This window comes from Vicugna pacos, chromosome 4 (genome assembly GCF_048564905.1).
Source record: "Vicugna pacos chromosome 4, VicPac4, whole genome shotgun sequence".
Classification (NCBI taxonomy): domain Eukaryota; kingdom Metazoa; phylum Chordata; class Mammalia; order Artiodactyla; family Camelidae; genus Vicugna; species Vicugna pacos.
Window position 1 is genome coordinate 71,863,437 of NC_132990.1, and position 15,807 is coordinate 71,879,243.

The 15,807-nt window shown below is 44.5% G+C and overlaps 1 protein-coding gene and 1 long non-coding RNA gene across 5 annotated transcripts in view; one reads left to right on the top strand and one right to left on the bottom strand.

Annotated features, from left to right (window-relative positions):
• The window catches only part of MVB12B (multivesicular body subunit 12B), a 234,488-nt gene that overhangs the window by 174,127 nt on the left and 44,554 nt on the right, over positions 1-15,807 (top strand). The window lies entirely within an intron of this gene.
• Positions 5,106-14,699, bottom strand: LOC140695908 (uncharacterized). The gene is made up of 3 exons (XR_012071744.1): positions 14,624-14,699; positions 13,616-13,806; positions 5,106-5,317 (listed from the first exon to the last, which is right to left on the bottom strand). It is a non-coding gene; the product is annotated as an uncharacterized lncRNA (long non-coding RNA).

Below are 15,807 nucleotides of genomic sequence, written 5' to 3' on the forward strand. Positions count from 1 at the left end.
TCATTTATTTTTGCAAACTATTGTTTTGATTCATCATTTTTGCAGATAATTAAATGGTTCAGTTGGCACAGTGTGTCTACTTTATTAAAACAGGTAATTTTGAAAAAAAAAGAGAGGGATGCTATTTTTTGGATCACTGCACAAGAATTGCTTTTATCTTCATCTTTGAGCATAGTTTCTGGTTGTTTTGCCAGAAGGCTCCCTCGTGTTCAAGCATTTGGTGTCCTCTCGGGTCTGGGGGTGCTTGCCCTTGCATGATTGGGGTGTTAGCGGCTTTGCCCTTTGAACCGGAAGATGAAGAATAAATTCTGTGCTGTTACCTTTTAGAAAAACTCTTAGGCTTTAATTGGATTGGGGAGAAGAGCCTACAAGTTATGAACTTTGCAGAGCGGCGGTTCTTATGCTAAAAACAGATTAATTGTAGCCCTCACAGTGGGTGGAGTTTAAAAGTCAATTACTGCTTGTCCTATTATAATTTACACACCTAGGATTTGAACAGGTCTGTCACTTGGTATAAAAATGAAAAGGTTACGTGTACTAGTTTGAGTATCCCTGTGATTTTCCATTTGTAAATGCTTTCGCTGCACGTATTTGTATGTATGCAACTTGTAGCTGCAAAGCTATAACATCAGTGCATCTGTGAGCAAGAGCCCTCATGGAGAGTAGCCTTTAAGATTTCATTCTTTAAACGCATAGTGGCTTAGACTACCGTCCTTTGTCTGGCGGTCAGTCCACTTGCAGGCACCGTGGCAGCCCCTGCAGGGCAGGGCCTTGGGGACACTCTACTCCCAGGTTGTGAACCAGCAGGGATGGCCCTTCGGGGGTACGTTTTTAAAAAACAAATTGGTCACAACATTTGCTTTCTTTGATTTTTCCATGTTTGCACCCTGAATCAGTTAACCCACTCATAAAAAGGATTTATTTTAGGTAGACCAATTAAAACTTTGGAAGCTAATTTTTTGCTGAGCAGTGCAGACCTCTGGAAACGCAATTTATAACACGGCTTCTGCCCTTTTCCACCGAGAGCTGGCTGGTAGCGCTGCAAACCCTGGTGCTCGCCCAAGTACAGAACCGCTGTTCTTTGTCCTCCCCTCGGGCGAAGCTGTCGCCGGGGTGGGCTTCTCCCAGCTCCATTGTTTCACGGTGTACGGGCAAGTCGGGAAAGTCCAGCCCAGCCCCGGAGTTCTTTGGCTTACGCAAACCCCCTAGTTTAATTTTTTTAATAGGAAGCTGCTGTGTAGTTTGGATATTTAAACAGTTATTAACCGAGTGACAATTAACAGATTGCATAGACAGATTTTCTTTTGAAAACCTCTAAAATTGAGTACAGTTTGCAAAACTATCACAGCCTAGTAATGACAATGAATTTTGATTTCCCGGAACTGATATTAGACTCCTTATTAAACTATGTGCATCTGCTTTTAATTTACTCCAAATAATTGGAAAATGCAATGAAGCTTTCCAATTAAAGCACGGCTTTATGCTGTTTAATAATACCCCCATAATATTATAGCTTATGAAGTGACAGGTGAGTTGGTGTATGAATAAAACATAAAGGCAGCAATAAGGGACAGAAAACCGGAGACAGTTGTGGGGATTTTAAATGCTGGATGTAATTTGCATATATTAATCTCTTCTTTTCAGCCTTATCAGGCGTTCTTCAGTATTTGAAGTTAAAATAGCGTTGACAGGCGGGAGTACGCTTAGTTTTTTCAAGGATTTATTACTTGTATAATTTCTGATCTTTAATAAGCAGATATGACTGATCCTCATAGTTCTATAGAAATCGGTTAATTGTTCCAGATGGCGTGTACTGATTATGCAAAATTACTTTTCACACCATTTTTTTTGTGATGGAGTTTGGAGTAAAATTAAATTTTTTATAGCCTTCTTATCATGCTGTTTTACAGTGGTTTTTCCACAGAAGTTGAATTTAATCTACTATATTACATTGACCAGCACAGTTATTCTAATGTAGCATTTTGTGATTTGACAAAGAATAATAGAACACATTGCTCATTGTTCATTACTGTGTCCCTAATAAAAAAGAGCTCCTGTGTATAGAACATAGCTGTTATTTATGAAGAATGCCTAATTCACACAGTTAAAAATGCAGAATTATACTATGAAGAAGTTCCTTTTGGGGAGAAAATATCTGGGAGAAGTGAATGGAAATAGGCTTGTTGCTACAGATTTTTACATGCGAGAGGAGGGGTCTTCTTTTAATGACCAGAGCATTTAAATTGTGCCATTTTCTTCTCCTGTGAGGGGGGAAAAAAATAAAAAGCTAGAGAATCTCATTCTATTAAGAAAGGTGTCACCGGTTGACTTGTCTTGATTTACATAATCCCGGAAGTCTTTCATAATTGAATAGCATTTATAAAAGGTGGTTATACTTTGGTATAAAGTATCACCAAAAAAGTCTAAAAAGCTTCAGTGATAATTCATCTCTAACGTCTTCCAAAGCGCTAATTTTTGCAAAGCATCTCGTGCTGGTGTCAGATCCGAGTCCAGGTTGTGCGAATCCTGGCTTATCCTTGTCCAGGTTCTCAGATGACATTCTCTCCACAGTTCAGCTGGCGGGGAGATGGGACGGACTCGGCAGGCTCACCCCTTATTGGGATTGTGGGGCTGTTATCCTCAGGCAGGGGTGGATGATGTTTCTTTCCTTCGGGAGAACTCCTTCCAGGAACAGAGGGAAGGGGAGAGATTTTTCTGTTGCATGAAGAATCCTATTTGGGTGTGTGGTATTTTAAAACAGTACATAAGTAAGAAGAAAAATATTTCTATGTATATATAATCTGAAGTTTGACTTGTTTTCAAGAGACCACTGTGTATTAAGCCTTGTCAAGATTTGTATGGACTCGAGATACACGCTTCTATTTTAGATGGAGTAGACTCCCTCATGCAGAGAGACTCACGCAAGTCTTTCTGTGGCCCAACCGACCACTTGCCCCAAGTGGTTCAGTTCTGTGCATCAGCTCCTCTCACCCATATCCCTCTTCCCGCGGGCCCTGAGAACGCTTCATTGTTTGAACAGACTTGAGGCGGATTTGGATCTGTTTAAAAGGTTCAATTCCCCTAGCCCTGGGGGAGTCAAACTTTAAAAAAAAAAAACAAAACTTCTACCAGTAACACTGATTGCTCTTCACAGAGGGGGCCCTGGAACAGAAGCAGGACTTCACTCCTGCCTCCGCGGCTGGCTTGAGGGAAACAGACAAAAGGTCACAGGCCTCAGAGGTCAGAGGATGTCTGTCTAGCTGTGTCTGCTGAGGGCGGGGGCACGAAGTGCAGGGCAGGGTGCTCCCTAGGAGTGTGGGCTCTCCACGGGGCCCAGAAAAGGATTCAGTTAGACGCCCAGATGTCACCACAGCCAGCGCTGTGTAGATTGTACTGTGTACACTGTCCTGTATTCTGGTCTTCACAATGTTTTCAGTTCAGTTCTGTTTTCTTTGTAGTCTGCTCTTGAAGGAAGTGAAGTCATAAGGTAAATATATTTGGCTACCTGTAGTACTGAAATAACTAATTAAACCAAGCATAAAGAAATGTGACTCGGAGCCCAGAGCTCTTTCAGTAAGCAGTACGAACTAAATTCTGTGTTCGCTTTACCTCTAGAGTACTTCAAAACCTTGGAACCTTTGGCATGCCCTCTTTTGTAAACTCAAAATGTATTTTTGTGAAGATGAAAATTATATGAAAAAGAGAATGTGTAAATCAGACATGATTAAAAATATTTGTTCTAATGCAGTAATAATTTGGTAGTAATGCTTTCATCAGTATAGCTTAAGGCTACATTAAGTGGACAGACTTTATATGGATTCTCTAATTTTAATCTTCAAAATGCTATCTAATGTCTCATTAAGACTTCCATATAATGTATCTTAAGTACAGTCATTAAATATAGTTTAGGGAGATTTATGTTCAGATATTGCTTAAAGATGTTTTAATAGGCCCATTTACTCTGATGATATTAATGAGCTCTTAATACAGACTAAGCTTCTGAAACTAGTGGTAAAGACTCCAGCCTGAACACAACAACTTAGGATTAGAGCCTGGTTTGCAGAGAGCCTGCAGGTTAGCCCTGCTGACACGCCAGGGTCAGAGCAAGCCCCTCTGGGGGGCTGTGAGTTTGGGGAAAGGGTCTCCCCTGACGGTCTGGCTGCTGACCCAGACGGCTCCCTGCTTCCGCCAGCCCTGAGTGCAGTCCTTTTTCTCTCCTAAACCGTGCACAGGACAGGTGCTAATATGGCCAAATCATCCGTCTCCAAGGTCACCTGAGTGGTGTAGCCGCTCCTGGCATGTCACAGGGCGCAGGGGGGTTGGGGGCTGTTGCCGTGTTTCTGGAGTCAGCGTCTGCCGGGTACGGTGCACGCTGTCCGGCGTCCTTACGCGAACGGCTTCGCTCTGCCTTGAGCGAACTGTGAAAGGTCACGTGGGTGCGCTTTCCTCTCCCCGGCATTCGTAGTGGCTGAAGTATACATAATAAAGCGGTCCTGCTAACTCAAATTGGAGAGAAAAGGCCAGCCCACCAGGGGCTTGTGCACAGTTGCTCCTCAGGCCCCCCTTTCAAACTTGTCGCCGAAAAGTCTCCGTGTTGGTACTTCCTTTCCTTTCCGAGAAATATTGAAAACCTTTTTTTTTTTTTTTTTTTGGTTTCAGTTATTGTAAGGGAAGGCAAAAAAAGGAACCCATGAGTTCAGAGACTTTTCTAATTACTAAATTGGTTTGTTATAAAAAGATAATAGCGAATTTCTTCTTTTCATAATTGGACATTTCTTCCCTGTAGGCTAATGCATGCACAGCCCATGCATGCACAATAAGTTGTGCTTTTGAAAAGCCATAACTAGCTAATAACAGCTACAATGTCATCGGAGAGTAATGGTGTGCTGATTAGCATAATTAATGACAAATGGTGGTGCGGAATTGGTGGATTGGTTTAGCGAATGATGAATGCGGCGAGGTCTGGGCTGGGGCCTGCCAACTAGGCCTCACTGGCTGTCAGCCCTTCTGTTCTCGCCGAGGCAGCCCTCATTAGTCACGATGGGAGGTGCCAGTTTGTATTCTGTTTGGAGCATAGAAAACTTAATAATCCTAGCAAATGTGGCTCTCCCTTTTTCCTCTGTGTTTACTCACAAAAATCTCTTCTCGCTCGTTCCCACTGTGACTGAACCAAAAAGACACAGCTACTTCAAGGTGCTTCCACGACCCTTGAAGGGGAAGCAAAAAGTAGTCGTAGAGAGACATGCATCCCCGAGTTCTCCCCTGACCGTGGATGAACGACTCCTGGAGGTGGACTTCTGCTTGTGACTCTGTTTATCTGGGTATTTATAAAGGGAAAAGAAATGAACTCGTTAAGCTATACATTCTGTCCTGAAATAAGTCTAGCACATTTATCTTTGACTTGATTAATCAGACCTAATTTGCATTCTCAAATGAGACTGATAAAAATGGATTTACCTTTTAACCTTTAGAGGGGGAAAAGTATTTCTCTGCAAGATTTCTAGGGCTATCTTTCCTTAACCGATAAGCAGCAACTCCTTTATCAATAAAGATGAAAATCCTTAATTTGCATTAGTGAATGAGACTAATTATTATATAGTTAATTAGCATCTGGAAATGAGGATTATCTTAATTACAAAGCACAATTTCCCTAATAGCTACAAAACTATAAGTTTGATCTGCGTGGAAATTGGTAACTATTATTATGTAATTAGCGATAACATTAATAGTACAGAGTGTGTAGTAGACATCATTTGCATATGCAAATGTAATTTACCTGAGCTAAACAAGTCGACCGTTAGTGATTAGAGCGCGATAGAGCTGAGTGAAAGTTCTAGATAGCTGAATGGTATCCATCATGCAGGGTATCTAAATAATTAAGTCATAGAGTAGATAAGGACCTTTTCTATTTAGGTGGTCAGAGTGGTTCCTGTTTTAAGAAGAATTAGTAGCTGGAAGGTTAACCCATGAAGCTTCACTGCTTAGGGGGATAGTTGGCCACATGGCCGTCTCTTTGACTCTGACTTGCCCATGCTTCCCAACGTCCCTTGAATCTTAGATGTACTTTCCCTACATGTTTTAACATTTCTGAATATTGAATGTGTCTTACGATTGGTGTATACTTTTAGAGCAGTTATACATACACGTGAGTGCAGCCAGAGATGAAATTGATGATGCAGCTTATAGTTTTTAGGGGAAAATTCAGAGCTTTCTGAATTCTATCTGTGTGGTCCTAGAGTCTCCTCCCTTTGGAGCTGCTTCTTTAACTGCATCTCCTGTGGTACCCGTCTACTCCCTCCTGGCTGTAGTGGTGTTTCCCAAAAGATGGGGTGTGTGTGCTCATGAGGCAGTGTGAGATGCAAATGGCCTCTTAATTTTTTAATTTCGACCATAGTAGCATATCAGCAGATAGTATTGTTGAGAATAAGATTAAAGTAGGTGGATTAATCACTCTCTGCTGGGTAATCTGCAGTTAACAAACCATCTCCCAAATCTCAGTGGCTTACAATACCCCCATATTTTATGTCACTCAAGTTCCAAGTTGGTGACTGCACATTGATAGTGTCCTGCTCCATGTGTCATCTCTTTCTGGGACCCAGGCTGAAGGAGCAGCTCCTCTCTGAAACATGCTGTTCTCAGAGTAGAGGGGAGGAGCAAGAGACTGGAAGAAGCAGTGGTGGCTCTTAAAGCCTCTGGTCAGACGTGTCAAGGCATCCAGCCCCGCCGCGCCTCTGTGTGGGGTGCGTCCAGGAGGCCCTGACCTCCCACGGCAGTGGTGGGAGTGGGAGCACATACTCAGAATGGTAATTTAGAGTTTTAAAAAGTGAGTTCAGAAAAATTAAATGAACAATATAAAAACAACACTTCAATAGAAAATAAAAACAAAAGAACATTTTTAAGCTAAAAAATTTAAGTGTGTTTTCAGATGTAAAGAAAAATATAAAGTCAATGATTATACTGGAAAAAAATGAGTGAAGCTGGACATGAGCTTCTGTTCCCTTCAGCGTGGGAGTTGTTGGCCTGGAGTGTGCGTCACTGATCTTCAGTGCATGAGGAGCTTGAGTTCTCCTGGGATGGTTAGGGATTAGCTCGTGGTTTTCACAGGTGTTCCAGCGTGCTGGAAATAGCACTGCCCTCTGGGATTTAAGGCTCATTTTGACCACTTCCAAACTTGACAAAGTCGCTTCCTTTGCCTGGGATTCAGTTTTCCCAGCTGAAAAATGAAACTCTTGGGCTAGGTGGTCCTTCTTGCTACTCAGGCCTCTCACCACCCATTCAGAGCACCTATGAGAGCCAGGCACCTTGCAGGGGCTGGAACAGAAGTGCTCCGGCAGGTTCTGCCTCAGGGCTGGTGGAACTCAGCCCTGAAAAGTTTGTTGTTAGACAGATGAGTTCATTCATTTTTTTAATCAAAAATAGACACAAACTTTTTGGATTTTTAGAAGTAGAAAAATTGGGAAATATATAAAAGAATAGGAAAGGAAATAAATATCACTCATAATCACATTTTCCAGAGAAATTATTATTTTATAATGGTATATGCCATATATATTTATGTATAAAACTGTATTTCTACCTAACCATCCATTATGGGCTTTTTGTTAGATTTTTTGAGGTATAGTTTACATACAATAAAATTCACCCTGAATTTTATTATGGATGTATGTATTTATTAAAACTGTACTGTGTACAGTTAATGAATTTTGACAAATGTCCCATCATGTGATAAATGTCATGAAACTACCACCAGAAGTAAAATGTGGAATTTCTCCATTAATCCCCAAAATTTCTCTTGTTCCCATTTCCAGTCATCTCTGCCCACCACCGTCCCCCAGCTCCATCCCTGGCAGTTACTCACGTGTTTCGTGTACTGTAAAGGAATCATACAATGTGTGGTTTTGTATGTCACTCGGGGTAACGTTTCGGAGGTTCATCCTGTTGAATCCATCAGTAACTTGCTTCTTTTTATTCCTGAGAATGTCCACGCCGTTTGCAGGCCCTGCGCACTCCTTTCTATGGAATGTCATTCCATCCTTCCAGAGTCTTCCTCCATGAGAACTGAATGGTTGCACAGGCTTCCTCATGGATCCAGTGCACCTTATCTAACCAGGCCTCTAGGACTGGATACTTCTGATGTCTTCATGTGTAAAAGTAAAACTTTGGGGAGCATTCCTTTAGATAAATCTTTGTTCCTTAGGGTAAGTGTGCATTTTTAAGCATTTTGATGTGTTGACAGATTGCCCACCAAAACAGCTGAATTGGTTTACACTTCCACACAAGCAGAAGACGCCTTCTTTCCTTGAAACTGTACTACCTGGCTGTTGTTTTCCAAACTCCTTATCGATTTGATAGATGAGATAGTGGGGGGTGAGGCTCCCCATGGGGACTGGCCATCCTGTCCCTCCAGCCCTTTCCTGTTCCCGCCCTCCGTCTTTTCTGTTTAGTCCGGCTCATGCCTGTGGAGTTCCAGCAGGTTCTTAAGGAAAAAGGTCTTTTTTTTGGCTCTCATGTTACTACTGCCTTTTTCCAGTTTGCAGTTCGACCTTTAATTTTGCTTTTCCTGTATGTTTTGAGCCTTTGCCATCGCATTTTAGAAAGGCCTTCTCTATCTCATAGTATATTCTGTACCTTCCTCTTTTTTTTTTTACCTTTTAAATCTAAATTTCTTCTATCACTTATTTTGATGTATGATATAACATAAGGCTCTAACTATGTTTTCCCACATTATTTATCATTGCCCCAGCACTACTTATTAAATAATCTTTTTTTTACCAACTTGTTTGAAAGCAGTCTTATATTAACCTTCTGTTGTCTACTATAATATATTTTGTGGCTCACATCCTGTTCCATTGGCTTGAATGCATGTTCTAATGGGAGGATCACACCTTTAAGTATTATACATGTGTGTGTTTTGATATCTTATTACTCTTTGTAGAATATGTTCCTTGTAATTCTAGCCCAGTTTTTTTTTCACCCAATTGAAATTTGGAATCACTTTAAGTTCCAAGGAAAATACTTTCAAGATTTTGATTGAGAAAATACTGAAGTTATAACTCAATTTGGGGAGAATGATCATCTTTAAAATGCTTGGTCTTTCCTTCTAGAAACAGGACTCTCTATTCATTCAAATGCTCCTTTATATCATGCAATGAAGTATTAGCGTTTACTTTCTGATTATCTAATTCCCAGGTTTTAAATTTGTTGTTGCTTTGCCCATTATGTTTTAACTGGAGATTGCCTAGACATACTTTAAAAACTACTGTTGGTTTTTGAACATTCATTTTGTAACCGGCCACCTCTCTGTTTGCTTGTTGTTTGCAATAGCTTTCAGCTGATTTACTTGGGTTTTCTTGATAGACCACAGTGTCATCCGCAAATACAATTTTGTCTCTTTGGTAACGTTTATACCTCATTTCTTTTTCTTGCTTTATATTATTGGCCATAACATCCAAAGCAGCAGATGACAGGTGCAATAGCTTGCATTCTTATCTGGTTCCTGACCTCATCAGCAAGGATGTTTCTAGTGTCCGCAGTCAAGTAGGAAGTTGGCTAGTAATTTAGGAGAGAGAGTCTGATCGTGCTAAAGGAATGATTCTTCCATTTCTATTTTCCTGGGGGTGTTTTTTTTTTTTAATTCAGACACTAATTTCAATTTTATATAAAAATAAATTCAGAATCTTTTAATACATTATTATATTCATTCTCACTTAACTTACTGGTACACATTATTTTATTTTGATGATTTAGCATTTAGAAAATTATTGCTGTATTTCTGAAATAAATCTTTACTACGGTGCATTACTTATTATACTACTAGATTTGAGCTGCTCTTACTTATATTAGGATTTTGGTATTTTATATGTGAGATTGGACTCAATGCTTATTAAGATACTATTTTTGAGTGATCTAAGAATCAGTTTTTTCTTTCAAATATCAGAACATTTTTAAAATAAGGTAATTTCTGTTCTAAAGAGGGGAAGAGAGAATGAAAAAAAAATTCCTTATAAAAGCTAAATGGGCCTGGAAGCACTTGGGGGAAACAGGAGTGCTTTGGGAGGAAGGACAACAATTTCAGTTTCTTTCACAATGATTGATTCTTTTTTTAGACTTTCTGCTTTTTCATGAGTCAGTTTTGTCATTTACATTTTCTTTGAAAGAAAAATCAGCACTTTCACCTAAATTTTAAAGTTTAGTGGTACAAAATTGTGCCTAAGAGTTCATTTTGATTTTAAAATTAATATACCTGTGGCCACATATGTCACTAATGGGCTTTTTCCCTCCCTTTTTCTCAGTATCCTTACTAAGGGTTTGTTTATGTTTTCAAGTAACCAGCTTTTGATTTATTTATAAAGACATTTGGCTTTTGCTTTACATTTCAATTCTTAATTTTATCTTTATTAGTTCCTTTTTTTTTTTTTTTTTACTTTCTTTTGGCTTATTTTGGTTTTTTTATAGCTTCTTGAGTTGAATGGTCACCTCATTTCGGTTCTTTTTGATTTTTAATGAAAGTGTTTAAAGCTATATAAATATTCTTATATGTTGCTTTGATGATCGTCTGGTATGTAGTGTTCACATTTATAAGTATATAATAATTTTACTTTTGATTCCCTCTTTGACTCAAGTGCTAGAAAGCTTTTTTTTCTGAGTGGGATTTTGTTTAACCTTTTCTTAATTTCTAATTTTATTGCATGGTAGTCAGAGAATGTGACCTCTATAATTCTGTATTTTTTCACATTTATTGAGTCTTTCTTTGTCATCTAATATATGATCATTTTTGTAAATGTCCCATTAACACTTGAAAGCATGTCTTTTTTCTGTCAGGAACAGTGTTTGACCCACACACTACTATTCTTTGGTCGGATAGGATGACTGGGGTCCGTATCCATATACAGACATCCATCCATCCATCGTACTTGGCCAAAGAATGATCGCACTTATTGTTTGTAAATTTCTTCTTATATCATTATCATTTTGATCATTGGTTTTGTTTCAATGTAGTGTTATTCAGTCCATGAGGGTTTATGATTGTGTATTTTAACTTTCATCAAAATAAGATTCCCCCTTTTGTTCCATTTTGTGTTTTGGGCCGTAGGTTCTATAATGTTCTTGTCCCACAATGGCTCTTGAGCGCTTTGCAAGCCCTGTGGCTGTGAGCTCAGCCACTCCTCCCTCTCCTCTGGCCAGGTAAGGTTCCCCAGGGTGCTGCCCACATGGGCCTCGCTTTGGGCTTCCTCTCTCCCCAGAGAGCCCTCCTGTCCCCCTCCACATCCTCACCAGCCTCCTCTTTGCACTCTGGCCCTAGCTCCTCCCAGAAGCCACCAACCCCAGTGACTCCCGTTCTCATCTGGTTCCTGGTACAGGTGCATCCAGCCCACCTTTGTCCCCAAGCGTGAGCACAGTCTCTCGAGCTCCTTCACAGGCGCGTCAGCTGCCCTGCATCAGCTTTGTCCACTCCTTGTGGACAGGAGCTCAGCTTTCAGAGCCTCCCAACTCCAGCCCACGGTGCCAGATCCAGCCCTGCTCAGTCTTTCTGTGCCCCGTGGTTGCCTGGTTATTGAAGGGGCAGACTGCTGCTGCTGCACTCTTTTCTCCTTGGAGATCATCATCAAACACCAACTATTTCATTTTTTAAAAATCACTTCAAGACCCTGACTCTGAAACTTTGATCTCTGGGAGTGCTATTTAAGCCTTGCCAAATTCCCTGGCAACACTCCAGGGACACACACAAGAACACCAGGCAGCAGGGCGTAGCGAAGGGAGTTGGGGCTTTGGAGAACCCGCCATCCAGGCAGGGGGCCATCCAGTAACTTGCAGGAGCTCTCGTTCGGGCTCACTGGCCTCCTGTCTGTGCAGGGCCCCCCGTGCTCCTGGCACACGTGGGCCATGAGAGTCTCTAGGCCACCCACTCATCCAGCAAACAGCTACTGAGAAACTCCTGTGTGCCCAGCCTGGGGCCAGGTTTGGCTGATGACATGCACGGTGCCTGGCAGAGCCTGGGGACAATGGCTGGGTGCTCAGTGTGCCCCCACCATCGCGTTGCCATGACCACCACCGTAAACCTTCACATCAGACTGTGGAAATCAGATGTGTTCTTTGGTTCTTAGAGATGAGTCACTGGAGGAAGCTCTATGGCCATGGGCTCACAGCACAGACATCCACAGAGCCATCCTGGCTGGAGTGGAGGGCGGGAGGCAGCCCCGGAGAGCTGCAGGCCCTCTCTCTCTCAGGCTGTCTGTCTGACAGACAGGCCCGGCTTCCCTGGTTTCCTGTCATTAGCGTGGTCTCAGATGAGAGTGAATATGCCGGAGCCCCTCGTTGCTAAGGCTCATTTCAGAGGAAGGCAGAGGCTCATCCTTCATGGGTAAAAGTAAGGACAGCCTGTAATTTGGGCAAATTTAGCCACTTCCTAGCTTTCCTGCCCAGAGACCCCGTAATATTTCTGAACCAACCCAGAAGGGCCGGCTGGACCCAGTAAGCCCTGAGTCCTGCGGGCACCTGTGCCCATTAAGCACATTGAGGAGGACGATGGCAAGGATCGAGCAGCCTTGCCACAGAGGAGCAAGTGACATTTGTGTCTGTTTGGTTTCAGGAATAATAGTCAACATTCATCGAGTGAAATGCTCTCATACAGGATCTTATTTAACTGTTATTCCTATTTTATAAATAGGACCAGAAGTTCAGAGAGGTTAGTGGGTTTCCCAAGGTCACACAGCAAATCAGGACAGTGCGTCCAGGGTGCAGAATTCTGTCCTAGCCTTTCACAGTCTTCTCTTAGTTTTAAGTTTCCCAGACTGGACGCCCCATGAGGGAAGTGCTTGTCCTCATCAGTCTTTGTACCCCCACCTCCTGATGTGTAAGCGTCCGAGTTGACTGTGAGGGCTCTGTGGTCAAGTTCGCATCGTTGCTTGGTCTCCCCTCTGACCGACAGCCTGTGCCACAGCACGGTGGCAGCAGAGAGGCACGGGCAGGAAGGCTCACTAGGTGACGGGCCCCTCTGGTCACCTGCCTGGTGTAGAGCAGAGACCCCAGGCCCTTCCTTGGAAGGAAGGCCTGGCTCCCAGGGAGGTTGTGGGAAAATTCCATTTCCCCTCATTAGGCAGCCTAACTGATGGCCTGCTGAGCTTGCAGATCTGTCCAGGGGCTGGAGGACTCTCCCGCGTGCTCCCTGAGCAGCCTGGGAAGCCAGCCCCCGTCGGGGTGGCACAGATGGCAAGCCCGAACGACAAAGTAAACTCCAATATGTCTTGGAGACATTGTCAGCCTGCAGCTTATTTGTCATGTCACAGCAGCCTCGTGGATGGGGGCACCCTCCTTCCCCGTCCTGCTTCCTCCCTGTGTGAGGATTATTTACAGGAAACTGATTTTTATAGGGTTGGGGGGACGGCACAGACGGAGCATTTCCAGAACAGACGTTGGTCCTTTTCTTTCGTGTTTGGGAAAGTGAATAATAATAATAACAAAACAAATGCTTACCCAGCATTTGTAGAGTGTTGGCCCTTGTTCTGAGTGCTTGACCCGAACCGTTTCTACTTATAACAGCCCTAATGGATGTAGGTATCACTAGTCCCAGTTTACAGATACAGAAATGAAAGCACAGAGAGCTTGGTTGACTTACCCACAGTCACAGCTCAGTCAGGCTGGTCCAACGTCGACTCCTCACCTCCACACTCTAGTGTCCAGTGTGCGGTGGAGGCTGAAAGGGCACTTGCTCGGGACTGGCACCTGGGACTGAGGCCCCTAGGGCAGCTGGGGACTCCCAGGGACTTCCTGTATGCCTGTGGGTGCAGACCAGCTGCTCCCCTCAACCTGAAATGGGAGGTGCTAAGGCAGGGGCCTCTGGACTGTCTGGCCTTTCTCCCACCAGTGGCAAGGCCCCTGGGGACAGGCTATGGCAGGGCTGGGCAGAAATATCCACACTCCACCCTAGGTTGTGGCCTGGCTCCTCACTGGTGACATCTTGGCATCACTTGAAGGGCAGGGGTCAGAGGAGGAGTGAGGGGCCTGGGAGGCTGAATCACCCTAAACCATGACCAGGAGGCAGGCCCCTCACCACCTGGACCTCAGTTTCCTCAGTCGTAGAAACAGAAATGGAAGCAGGAAAAGCCTCCTCAGAAAATACAGTGAAAATTCAATGAGATAAATGGCCTTGCAAGATGGCCTGGCCCATGGCAGGAGCAGAGAGTGGGCTGGGGGTGGGGGGTCAGTGAGGAGAAGACTGGTTTCCAGGGCCCCTCAGTACAATTTCCGGGGGAGGGACCAGCAGGGACATGTGGTGGACCTTGTTGGGGGCGGGGGGGGCGGTGTCCTCAGAGCTGGTGGCACTCGTAGGCCTTCCATGTCCGAGGAGGCGCCCCGGGCACCAGGCTGCGTGGCAAGTCTCTAAGAGAAGTAGGTTCAATTAAGTGCATCCCCAGCCCCATAAGCAGCAAGAGTTCAAACATCCTGGGGGGCGAGGGGTCGTGGAAGCCAGGAAAAGGAGTGAGGTGGGGACTGCTCTCGTCTCCTGCTTCCCGAGCTGGGGAGAGAGAACACTCCGGGCCTGGGCTGGGTGCCCAGGATGCGCGTCCTGTGGAAGGATTTGTTTGTCTTCCTGATTTAGCTCTAAAGATGCCCCAGAACTCACAGCCTCTGGTCACGGTCAGCAGTGAAAAACCAGGTGGAATAGAAGGAGCAGATGAGGTGGCTGCGGGATTGCTCCGAGCTGTTTGCTGAGTCCCTGTGTAAATTCCGTGTCGGTTGGCTGCTGGGGACACCTGGGATGTCATGGGCTTGGCGGTTCTGAGAGTTACACTGATCCACTCCTCGGCCCCTCTTCCTGCTTATGTGAAAGTTGCGCGAAAACTGCATTCCCGGCAGCCCCCTGTGCAAGGGGGAGGTCGGGGGGCAGCTGGTCAAAGCCTTGTTCAGACGTTCAAACTGAGGTGCCTCCTTTTTCTCTGGTAGAAAGGAGAGAAGCTGCTGTGGAGGGCCTTCGTGTGCACAGACACCTGCATGTTCGTGTGGCCGTACACACACAGGCAGGTGCGCCCTACACACAACCAGGGCCCTCAAGTGGAACTTGCATTGTGCAGATGGGCACAGCGTGGTTCCTGGTGTTGGGGGGTGCGCCTTCCAGGCAGTCGTTTATTAAACTCCGAAGCCCTTCTCGCCACCTGTCATTCTGCTTGATTCTGGGCCGTAAAAGGCAGAGGAGATGGCCCTGCCCTTGGCCCTGGGGACTCTCCCTCCGGGAGACCACTGGGGTCAGCACAGCTCAGGTGTGTGCAGGCCTGGAGCTGGTGGGGTTGGGTGGGGGTTGTCCCCCTGTGTGGGGTGTCCCTGTTGAAGCACAGTCTGTTTGGTGATCTGGGGGCATTGCAGTAACACATTCCGCAGGGCCCCCAAGTCCTGGAAATTGGTTCTCTTCCGAATATTGCTGGAAATAGCAAGGCAGCTGTCAGCCTCTCTGTGCTGCGTGAATGGATGGAAAGTGTTTCAGTCTGCGGAGGACAGAGTCATTGGAGCCCATTTCCCCCAAGCCTGGGCTCTCTCCGACCTGTGTGTTTGGGGGTGTGGTGATTTGGGTTTGGGTGAGCTTTTTGGCTAAAGTACTTGGAAAAATAATTGAAATAGTAATTGAAATAGGGAGGAAGGAAGAGGAGATCAAGGGTAGCTACTGACCGAGGCCAGAATGAAAGAGCCGTGAAGCACTTAGCACCACGCGGGTCTCTCTCCAGCGGGGTCTGCAGGCCTTGGTCCTGCTCTTCCTCTGGGACAAATGACCTGCTGGTCCGGGGCAGGGAGGGAGGCTACAGGGCAGCATGGCTT